Below are 11,629 nucleotides of genomic sequence, written 5' to 3'. Positions count from 1 at the left end.
TGTTTTCCAGTAATTTAGTCCAATGAATTTTGTTCTGAAGAGTTCAAGTTTCCAAACTGTTGTTAAAGTAGCCCCACGTAGAAGCCATCACAAAATATTTGTCAATTGGGACACATATATGTTTTCTGGTACTATAAAAGCAGCCCACATACTCAAACAAAATAGTCAAATTGGCATTTAATGTCCATCATGCACACTCAGTAAAGTTTAGGCTTCCAGAAATAGAGCAAACAATGCACAGCAGTTTATTTTTATGAATGTCAGGGATGCTGAGGCACTTGAATTTTACATCTACTTCAAATTATATTTCAGTTGGATGTTTCATCCTAATAGACCTGTTAAATCTTTTCTTGTATCTTCATTCTGTGTTTATAAAATAATATATTGGTTTTGGGATTTTCCAAGGAAGGCCATAACAGTAAATCTTGAAAATTAGCAGGGGAAATGTCAACAAGGCACTCTTTTAATATTAATCTGCATTGTTACTGGAATATTGAGCTGTGGTGGCACAGTGGTTAGAATGCAGTGCTGCAGCTACTCCTGCTGACTGCCAGCTGCCAGCAGTTTGGTAGTTCGAATCTCATTGGCTCAAGGTTGACTCAGCCTTCCATCCTTCCGAGGTTGGTAAAATGAGGACCCAGATTATTGGGGGCAATATGCTGACTCTGTAAACTGCTGAGAGAGGGCTGCAAAGCACTGTGAGGGGGTATATAAGTCTAAGTGCTATTGCTATTTATTAATGAATAAAATATTTAAGAGAAATCTACAACTTATTCCTTTTAATTTTTATCTTGGACACTTCAGATCAGACAGATATTTTATTCTGTCCTTGCTACTTTTTACTTTTTGGTAAATATCAGCTTAACTAACTTAATTAATTAACTGAACCTTCTTTTGCCTAAAATTGTAATATTTTAATTTTTTCAAACCTTTCTAAAAAAAGTTTTCTGTATATTTCTAAATGAATAAGTGTCTCAAATCTCTTTCTCCATATAAAATCTACTTAAGGAAATATTTTGAATGGAAAAGTAGGTTATCTATAACTCTGCCATTTCTAATATGAATTGGCAGAGTTATTGAAAATACATAAATCTGAATTATTTTTCTTCATATAGTGAAGAATCAAAGTATGGCTTTCATTCTCATCCATCTTGTGGACACAATTGACTCCAAATTTACTAATGATATATTAATCATATAGTCCATGTGACATAGCTTGATGAAAGCGCAAGTCCCCACTCATTCATAAAACTTGCTTGGTGATTTGGAGTTGGTCACTTTACAGGATTAGACAGAATAAAATAAGAGGTGACACCTTGAACAACTTAGAAGTCAGATCTAAATATAACAAATAAACACCATGCATAAAAATAAATGTAGGGCTCAGATGTGTTAAGAATTATATTAAAATATCATATTCCCCTGAAAATTCCACCTGTAATTTCAAATACTTGGATTATTAGTTTGCAATAGAATCTGGTAGTTAATGATCTTTGCTCAGAGTTTTTCACAAATTAATAATTGAGTTGTTGGCTATACTAGACGAGGATGACAGAATACACAATGATATGATCTGCCAGACCTGTCACATACAGCAGGAAGAGATAAGATCTGCCACGCTATGAAAGCTATTGATTGACATCCTAAAGGTTTGTAAATCATGGGTAATTTTGGAATGCTTAATGAAACCTGACCTATTACAAATGTTATCAGTTTTTTAAAGTTTCAAACAAAGAAACTTGATAGCATCATATAGTTCTTGGTAACTTCAAACAAACAACATCTGGCTGCATATCTCTAGACTAGAAGTACCCAGATTAAATTGAGATTGGCTGTTTGGGTAAGTACAGACAAGCTAAGAGCAATAGAAGGAACAGTCCATAGTATAACTTCTACAACCCTTTCATATGTCATAGCAATAGTAAAAAGCTAATGCTATATGTTGCTTATGACATTATTACTCATAATTCTTTATCGCTATTTCTCAAGGCATGATATAAATTCTACCAATGTAGCTTAGCAAGAATAAAAAATAGAATAAATAATATTTTTTTAAAAAAAATATAAATTCCCAAAGGATAGCTGAGAATAATGGACTTGTTAATGGAGCAAATATCAAACTGGAGCACACTTCAGGAATGACTCTACCTGATCTTGCTCTCTATATCTTCTTAATCCATCATAAGATGGACTATAACATCATCAAATATTTAACATGTGGGGTGCCACTATCATTACATTCCCATGACTACACACACACACACACACACACACAGACAGAGGGAGGGAGGGAAGGAGGGAGGGAGAGGAGAGAAAGAAAGATCAAGCGAGACTGCTGCATCTATCAATGAATATTAATAAATCAAGAAATGTCCCACCTTCTTTGATACAACAAATCTGTTATATCTTATTCAGAGAAAAATATGATGCTTAAAATGAGCATTTTATTCAGAATAAATAAGCTCCATTTAAAATATTTCAGAGAACAATTTGAATCCATACAAAATTCACAATAACAGAACAGAATAAGAGTTGGAAGGGATCTTGCAGCTCTTCTAGTCCAACTCCCTGTTCAAGCAGGAAACCCCCCCCTCTTTTAAACAGGGAAAGAAGACAGGCAAGAGAACGAACATGTTTAGCAGGAAACTTTGGAGTCAGCCAAGCTCCCAGTGGGGAGGAGGATTTGTTCCCGGTTTCTACCTCCTGTTCTCCGCAAGCACAGCTCTTTAGTCAGATCTCTCCCCCCTACAAGCGCGGCTCTTTTAAATGGGTAGAAGACAGGCAAGAGAATTAACACATGTAGCAGGAAGCTCTGGAGTTTCCCGATCATCAGCCAAGGGAATTCAGGCTCTAGAGCCACCCCAAACCCCGCAGCCCATGAGCGAGGCGGAAGAAGGCAAAAGCCCCTCTCTTTTCAGTTCCCCATCGGGCTGGCTCCGCCAAAGGCTGCCTCCCGGTCTCGGAGCCAGGTCCCTCCTAAAGTTTTAAGGGCCACCATATGATTTCCATGAACTTGAGCTGAGCAGAATTGTGGGGCCGAGCTGGGCAAATGTGGCGGCTCCTGTTTTTCCCAGCTGCCGAGCGCTCATTTAGAGAAGAGGAGCTGGGGAAGCAGGCAAGGTGCAGCGTCGGTGGCGGCAAGCAGGTGTCAGGAAGCACTGAGGGCAGCATACGCATCTGGGATGCCCCTCTTTGGCCTTTCCACTTAGGTGGCAATAGGTGCAGCCAGTCCACATCCACCATCTGCTCGGCCTGCAGCTCCCAGTGGGAAGTAGCCCAAGCAAGCCACGCATTCGGAGCTTCCTCGGGGGCAGTCTCGACCCCGCCATCTTGGCAGCACCATGCGCTGGGCCGGTACCTAATTGTCCTCTGGTAAGAGGTATGCCGGCCCACTTGGAAAAAGTGGGGGGGGCGCATTGGGGGGGCACGCATGCACAGTGTGGGTGCATGTGTAGAGGGAGCATGGGGGGGTATTGTGCACGCATGCGTAAATGGGAGCGCGCATTGCATTATGGGTCCCGGCACGCGGGAGCGCGACAGCGCTCACCCGCTCAAACTTTTGGCACGCAATGCCAAAAAAGTTCGCCATTGGTCTAGGGCAAGGCCGGCCTACCTGCCTATTTATTTTATTATTTCATTTCATTAGAAGTATTTTGTATTACTCTTCTATTATGTAGTCAGAGCAGTAAAAAAATTAAAATGTAAGAACAAAAGTTAAAATAAACAACAAAATAATACTATAAAAGCTCCAGAAAACAACCTGTAAGATTAACTGAAGCAACCTTTGAGAAAGTAAAAAAGATATTTGCATTTGAGTGAAAGAACAATAACATAAGCATGAATTGCTACTAATAAAACCAACAGCTACCTATGCATGATAAAGCATTCTATCAACTTTTCTGTGTAATAAACAGGCTGAATAAAACCTATTAGCAATAAAACTGTTGTAAAATAACTATTCAAAAAAATTATTAAACTAAGAACTAGTCACAAAAAGAGCCAGCCCTCAGGGGTTACTAAAACATACTTAATGTCTATGGAGATTCTCAGTCATCCAGGTCATGGTTGCCCCAAAGGTGCTTTTTCAGAAGGCAACTGGACTTTCTTTGTTTCTTCTTTTGAAGTTGTTTTGCTTCTCATCCAAGAAGCTTCTTCAGCTCTGACTGGATGGTCGGGAATGGAAGGATTTATACTCCTTGCAGACAGCTGGTCATTTGCATTCTTTTAGAGAGTTGTTGAGGCCACTTGGAAATCTGTCTGGGTCCTCAGGGTCAGCTGAATAGTGCAAATGGGTGTGGAACCTTCTTGGTTGCAGGATGTTTTCTGCTCTGTGTCCCTTCACAGTTGAAGAAAGGCTCAGGCTGTTGGGGATGAGTCTTTATTGGCTGCGTCTCAAACTGAAGTGCAGATGGTATTGCAGACTGCAATTTTTCATAGGACATACTAGATTTTTTTCAAGAGCCTTTTCTAAGATACAAATTCTCTAAATCCACCCAGATTGTTAAATACATCTTGCATCTAAATAAATTCATTTTTCACTCTGAAAACCCTTATTAACCCATTTTTTGAAAATAGTTGCACATTGGCTTGATCCCCTGCCATTCTGCTCATTCAGAATACTGTAATGTTACAATTAGTTAAAAAATTAAAGCAAAATTTATTTGTAATTGTTTTAATTTAACTGAATTAAAAAAAAATCCCCATTTTCTAAAAAAAAATCTTCTTCTGTGAAAGAGATTCTTCTTTTACCTAATTTATTATTGGTTGCACAGTCAGCCAGATAGTTGGCATTTTTATCCACCTACCAAATTCTTCCTAAGGACCTGAAATAGATCCTGGTGAAGAATTTGTTGTTTGATGGTGTCAAAAGTATTAGGGCAGGATGAACGCTTTTCCAAAGAAACCGGCCTTTTCAATTGATTTATGGTAATTTTGTCAATATCAATGATGCTCAAATGGTGCTCTGGATATTTTGGGATTCCACCTAAGGCACCTATCACTATTGGTACTATCTTTGCTTTCCTTTGCCACAGTCATTCTACTTCTATTTGCAGATTTTGTTATTTTCTCCAGTTCTTTCTCTTCTATACTGCGGCCTCCAAGTGTATTTTCCAGACTTTTTGTCTTTCTTATCAACATCTGTTAAGTCTGTTAAGTCCCACAGAAAGAATGCCTTTTCCTTTATAATCTCATTGAAGATCTACTGTAGAATCGACTAAAAATGAAAGAACTTTTACAAAGACATACTTCAGGTCATCTTGTAATAACTACAAAAATCTCATGTGTCATCCATGAGTATATCACCAATATTTTTTCTGTTCTGAAAAAATTAAAAAGCAGTTACTTTTTAACAAAAAAAGGGAAAAGGGCAGAAAATATACTCATCACTGATTTTTGTCTTTTTAATTATCTTGGAAATTGACTCTTTTTACCTGTATCTCACATTCCGCTGACCAGTATAAAATGTAATACATAATAATACATGTGTTCATTCACAAAGCCCTTCTTTCAGTTTAATGCCAATTTATAGCAATTGATTGATAGCAATTGATTGTCTGTAAAAGGAAAAAGAATAAAAACAAGTATATGTACATTTCTGTTGTTTCTGTCTGATGCTCTAATGCTCTGCTCTCTTTTGTATCCTGTTCTTTTAAAAAACTCTCTAAGAACTTGGCACTGGCTTGCTTTTTTTTAATCTGTTCTTCGATAGTCACCAAATAAAGTGCATCCCATGGAATATATTTGTTACAGAACTGCAGATTCCAATGTTAAAAAAGCTTCCAAGTGTGGAATTGCTAGAAAAATGGTAGATTCCCCTTCACCAAATGCATTCAAGGAGAGGTTTTAGAACCACCCGTTTTAATATACAGATTCATGAACTGGAGGTTGGACTGAGTGGTCTTAATGGGGCCCTCGGAGTCTGAATACATAAAGTGAGAGAAAAATGTGTCTTCTCAATTTTCCATTACATATCTGCACATTTGAGCTTATAGCTTCCAACATAATTTGAATCTAAATTAAACTCTGCTGCTATTCCTATTACTTGTTTCCTGCAGGCTGATGTATTCCAGAAGGAAGAGATGACTATAAGTGATAGGTAGGGTTAGTCAATGTGGTTTATAAAGTATAGAATACAGACTCAATGCAGTTTTAGTTGGTTTACTCTTTTTCTTTTAATGTAGTACTGAGTTTTTGTTTTTCTTCTCCCAGTTTTTTGGGTAGCTATCTGGCCATGTAGATTGGATACATACATACACAAATACATAAGTAAATACATATATACAGTTCTTGAATCCATTTATCAATTTGTCCATATTGTGCACTTCAATACCCTCCTTACAAAAAGAACATATTGACATGGCCCATGGGGATAGTCCTATCTTGCATAGAGGCCACTCCAGTTCTTTAGTCTTAGAACCTATGAGAACCTAGAACACCCAAGCATAATACCTATAATCTTCAGTACATTTTTTTAATATTTAAATTTTGTTTTTATTCATTATCAATCATGAAGAATCAAACGAATGAAGGTAACATATTTGGAATCCTTTCATGTACCATAAATGGTAAATGTATATAGTTCTTGCATCTAATGGAGAGTGAGGGGGACAGCATACACTGATGACCTTTAAGAATTGTTCCATTCAGTTGAGTGGGATAATTCTTAATAAAGGATGGATAGATGGATGAATGGATGGATGGATGGATGGATGGATGGATGGATGGATGGACAGACAGACATAGACAGAGACAGAGACAGAGACAGAGACAGAGACAGAGACAGAGACAGAGACAGAGATAGATAGAGATATATAAATATAGATATATAAAATTGTGTTTGTGTAGTGTGTGCACTACCAAATGTAAAATGAAAGTTTATCAGCCACCAGAAATGGAATAGCTGCACAGTTTGGGATCATTTATGCAGCCTTGGTCTGATATTCCAATATATTTGTTTTGCCTGTGTTAACGGGAAAGAACAAAGAAACCAGAACCTACATTATAATATAAATGTAACAGCACACAAAATTGATGATTATAAATTAATGGCTTGAAACAAGGATAAGAAAATTGCAAACATTGTTGCCTTATCTGTAGGTAGGCAGAGCTAGACAGCATGCAATCACTTTTGTAATATTGCTATCATTATTTCAACCCATTAAATTACAAACTGAAGTACTGAATAACTTTCCAAAAACACAAGCAAGCCTGCTATTTTCAGTAATCGGAATCATCATCATCAAATTTTTTGAATCAAAATACAGGCAAATTATATGTGATGTTCACAGTGTTGCCACCAACTGAATGAACATTCGGCTTTTTATGAGAAAAAATGTTTTAATGAGCATAAAACTGTACTTTGGTAAATACATCATTACTATAATCATATATAATATCGGTAGTGCAGCTGTCACCTAATTTATCACCAAGGACACAATGTTAGTCAAATGCTCCAATAAAAAGGTTTGGTATATGCAGCAAAATATTTGTGTTTTCCCAGATCTGTTTAACTTAGTAGGAAGCAGAAGAATAAATGCACATGGTGCAGGAATTAAATACAAACTGAAAGACCCATTATCTTGTCAGTTCTACTTTCATGATGCATCAACACCTATGGACCTGCAAAAGTTCTGCTTTATTTCTCTGATCTCTCCAGAGAATGTTAAATGCATCTTCCCCTTTTTAATAATCTGAAGGAGCATTATCAAGGTTTTTTCCTCCTCAGATCATCTTGATGCTATTCTTCAACAGGACTTTAAGCCTAGATCTAATATCAAACTGTAAAGTTACATAAGTGGCTTAAACTCACATGTTCATTCCATTTCTCCTCATTCCATTTCAGTTGTTTGATCTAAGACTTTTCCAGTAAATACTGCCAGAGTTGCCACTGTTCACATTGGGTGGCCATAAAACTCTTTTAAATTCATTAATAATATTTCTAAATGTAAAAAAACAACAACCAAGAATATGTGTTCTAGCTATAGTATTGTGTACCCAACTTCCTAATATTTACAAGGAAGCTTTAATATCCATATTCAGTGGACTGCATAAAATTCTCAAACCATTTAATTAATCAAACTATATCACAACTATTCTTCAAATATTTCCCAATTATATTAATCATTGTGAAGACAGTCTGGCTAAAAGATATTGAACAGATCAAGAAGAATTTCTTATTACTATTAACCAGTTTGACTAATGATGTTTGAACTCAGAATTAGAAACCATGGCTGAAATGAAAGTTTGTACTTATAAATGTTTACACTTTAATTCATTTCCTTGCTCTTCATGGTCATTATAGGTATTAAAACAAATTCCTATTAACATCACTCTCCCCAACACAAACAAAAGGATAATGTAAACCTGGGAAGCTAAGTATCTTATACAGGTAATATTGTAAAGGGATATTTATATATACATCCCAAAAAATGAAAAGTGGCTCATGGTCAGAGAGATTTTGTTCAGTGTTCTGCTCCTAGAGCAGTGATGGCTAACCTTTTTGCCAAAAGGGGGGGGAGTGCAGGGGGATGCCCACACCCATAAATTCAATGCCTCCCCACGCCTTGCCCCCCCCCGCGTATGCACACACGCCTCCCCTGCGCGCGCCCCGCTTTTGACATGCGATGGCCCAGTGGGCCCGGTAGGCCCATTTTTCAGCCCTTTCCAGGCTCCAGAGGCTTTCCCAACTTCCAGTGGCCCGGAAGGCCTGAAAATAAACTGGCCGGCACATGCATGTGCGCTGGAGCTGAGCTAGGGCAATGCTTGCATGACCACAGATATGGCTCCATGTGTCACCTGTGGCATGCATGCCATAGGTTCACCATCACAGTCCTAGAGTAATGAACTGGATGCCTGGTGAAATTCACCAGCAAAACATCAGTTTACTCTGTCATTCAAATTCCTCAGGAACTACCATTTAGAGACATATCACTTATTACAAAAAGTAATATATAGTTGTGTGAAAAACATATTTTTTTATCTCAACACAGCAAGATTAACACTAAAACTAACACTAGACCAACAATCAAGAAATAAACAATAGTTCCCAATTAAGGAACTATCAATGCAGACAACAAAAGTTAACAGTAAACAACAGCCTAATCAAAGAATCAAGGAATGACCAAGACCACTCCTACCAAAACTGACAGAGTAAGCCACTTCTAGCACTGATGATGTTATCTAGTTTGTTAGTGAAACATCTACAAGAAAATCACCACGCTCAGAGACCACCACAGACCCCATAGTTTCTGTTTCATTTTTTCCTTTCTTTCTTCCTTTGTCAATGTTATTTATTTATTTAATTTTTATCCGACCCTTACGACTTTATAAGTAACTCAAGGCATTGAATATATCTAAGACTCCTTCCTCCTTCTATTTTCCCCGCAATGACAACTGTGTAAGATGAATTGGGCTGAGAGTGAGTGATTAGCCCAAAGTCACCGGTTGGCTTTCACATTCCATAATTCAAGTCTACCAGATATTCAGTTTTTATATTATACACTTTCCCAGTCCAAACTCCATTTTGATGTCATCACTAAAGATTCATACTTCATTTAAAAGCCATTTCTATTTTTTATTGCACATAAAATCTGTATAATTTTATTAATTCAAAAAATGTCTAAAATTTTTACTCCAGCTCTATGATAGTGAACCCAATACATTTTACTAATCAATCCAGGTAACATATAGCTGTGTTATGTCTTTCTGAGGGTTGGGGGTTTATTTTTGAAATATTGTTTCATCAAAGTTGGTCTTTTGTACTCTAGACTTTTTGAATTTCCCTTCTAATTTGAGATTAGAGGGTTTTTAGACATTACTGGCAATGATGCCTATAAACAACTTGAATGCTGCAGGCATCCAATTGGTGGGTATTGTTTCTTTTGCTTTTCCTAATTACTAATTTATGGAAGCCAACCATTGATCATTATTGCAACATTTGATTGAAATTAAATGTAAAACAAGAATGCAAATTACATAGACATTGTCAAGGTTCCGACTAATGAACCCAAACAAATCAGAACTCTGAGGCCAGACACTTCCTCAAAGAACTTCTTTATTGGGTAAATCATATCACTTTGCTGAAATCTTTCCCGTGGTTTCAGCATAATTAAAACCAATAGTCACCCCTTGCCCCCTGTGTCACCGGTCACATTGGGCAATTAGTTTAATTGGCGGGCTCCTCAGTCACTCTTCTCCTTTTCCTTCCATCACCTAGGAGATGACCTTGTTTCTCACAAGAAAGTTCAATGTTGTGTCTAGCACTGCATTGCAACCTCCTCTCCCCTTTCATAAGGTGTGCAACGATGGACCAGGAAAATGGCTTCTAGCAAGTTCAATTCACCGTTGACAGAAACTGGAACCCAAAATTCAGAGTGTTTGTCTTTTCCTGGTTTATTCTATTTTTTTTACCTTTTTAGCTTGTCCTTTTACAGTGCTTCTGTCAACAGACAGAAGCACTGTAATTTAACACCAGCTGTCTGCAATTAAAGTAAGATAGAATCTCGCAGGCTCAAGGTTGACTCAGCCTTCCATCCTTTCTAAGGTAGGTAAATTGAGGATCCAGTTTGTGGGGGCAATAAGCTGACTTTGTATAAATATACAAAAGTATGAAGGCTATTGCTTAATGCACTGTAAGCCGCCCTGAGTCTCCGGAGAAGGGCGGCATATAAATCAAATTAAAAAAAAAAATACTGGTATTCCTACATTTTTTCCATTTGCTCAGGTTTTGCTTGCTTTTCTATGTCAGATATCTTGGGGAAATTTCATTGTGTTTTTTGTTTGTTTGTTTGTTTTATTATCTTAATGTTCCTTCATTATTTTGGGAGATTCATTTGGTTTTTCATTTTTACTTTAGTTTTAAAAAGTATTGCTGATCTGTTCTATCCTATTTTGCTGAAAACACTTGATCCTACATCCATATTGTTCAATTTTCTTATAAGTCGCCACCAGTCTTAAATTAAATTGTTACATGATATCTGCAATCATTTTCTATCAAGATTGTATCTTTTCCAAGCTTGTTTTTTTGCTTATTTTTCAGTTTGTGTTATTTAAAACTATGTAGGTTGCTAACTTCTTTTTAAAGTTGATCTATTTTTTCCAATCTACAGTATTTTTTCACACTGGCACTGAGTTTTAGTTTAGCAGCTTGCTTTCAGTTCATAACCCAATTCTGTTATTAATTTTGTAAGGCTATTCATGAGCTGATTAGTCTCTTTGATCATTTATGTCATAATAGATTGGGCAACCATATTTGAATCAGGCACTGAGCTTGTCGATCAAAAAGGTCGGCAGTTCAAATCCCTAGAATAAGTCTCCTGCATGAGCAGGGGCTTGGACTAGATGACCTCCAAGGTCCCTTCCAACTCTGCTACTATTACCAGATCCTTGGGGAGCTCATGTTCTAAGGATGGATGCCCCAATAGAAAAGACTCTCTACCTTGGCACGTCATCATGAAGCCACCTTCATTTCATCCCCAGAGATTGCAAAGGTTTTGCAACAAATACATATTGAATGACTTTGGAAAAATCATGCTGAAATCTGCATATGTAGATGTGCATAGAAACAATATTAGCTATTTATTAATGAGAAACAGATTTGGAAATCAGATTAAATTTTGTCTCCTGATGT

The sequence above is a fragment of the Pituophis catenifer genome, unplaced genomic scaffold (genome assembly GCF_029215685.1).
Source record: "Pituophis catenifer annectens isolate HBS135680 unplaced genomic scaffold, rPitCat1.0.hap2 SCAF_2, whole genome shotgun sequence".
Taxonomy (NCBI): domain Eukaryota; kingdom Metazoa; phylum Chordata; class Lepidosauria; order Squamata; family Colubridae; genus Pituophis; species Pituophis catenifer.
This window is presented reverse-complemented; position numbering follows the sequence as displayed.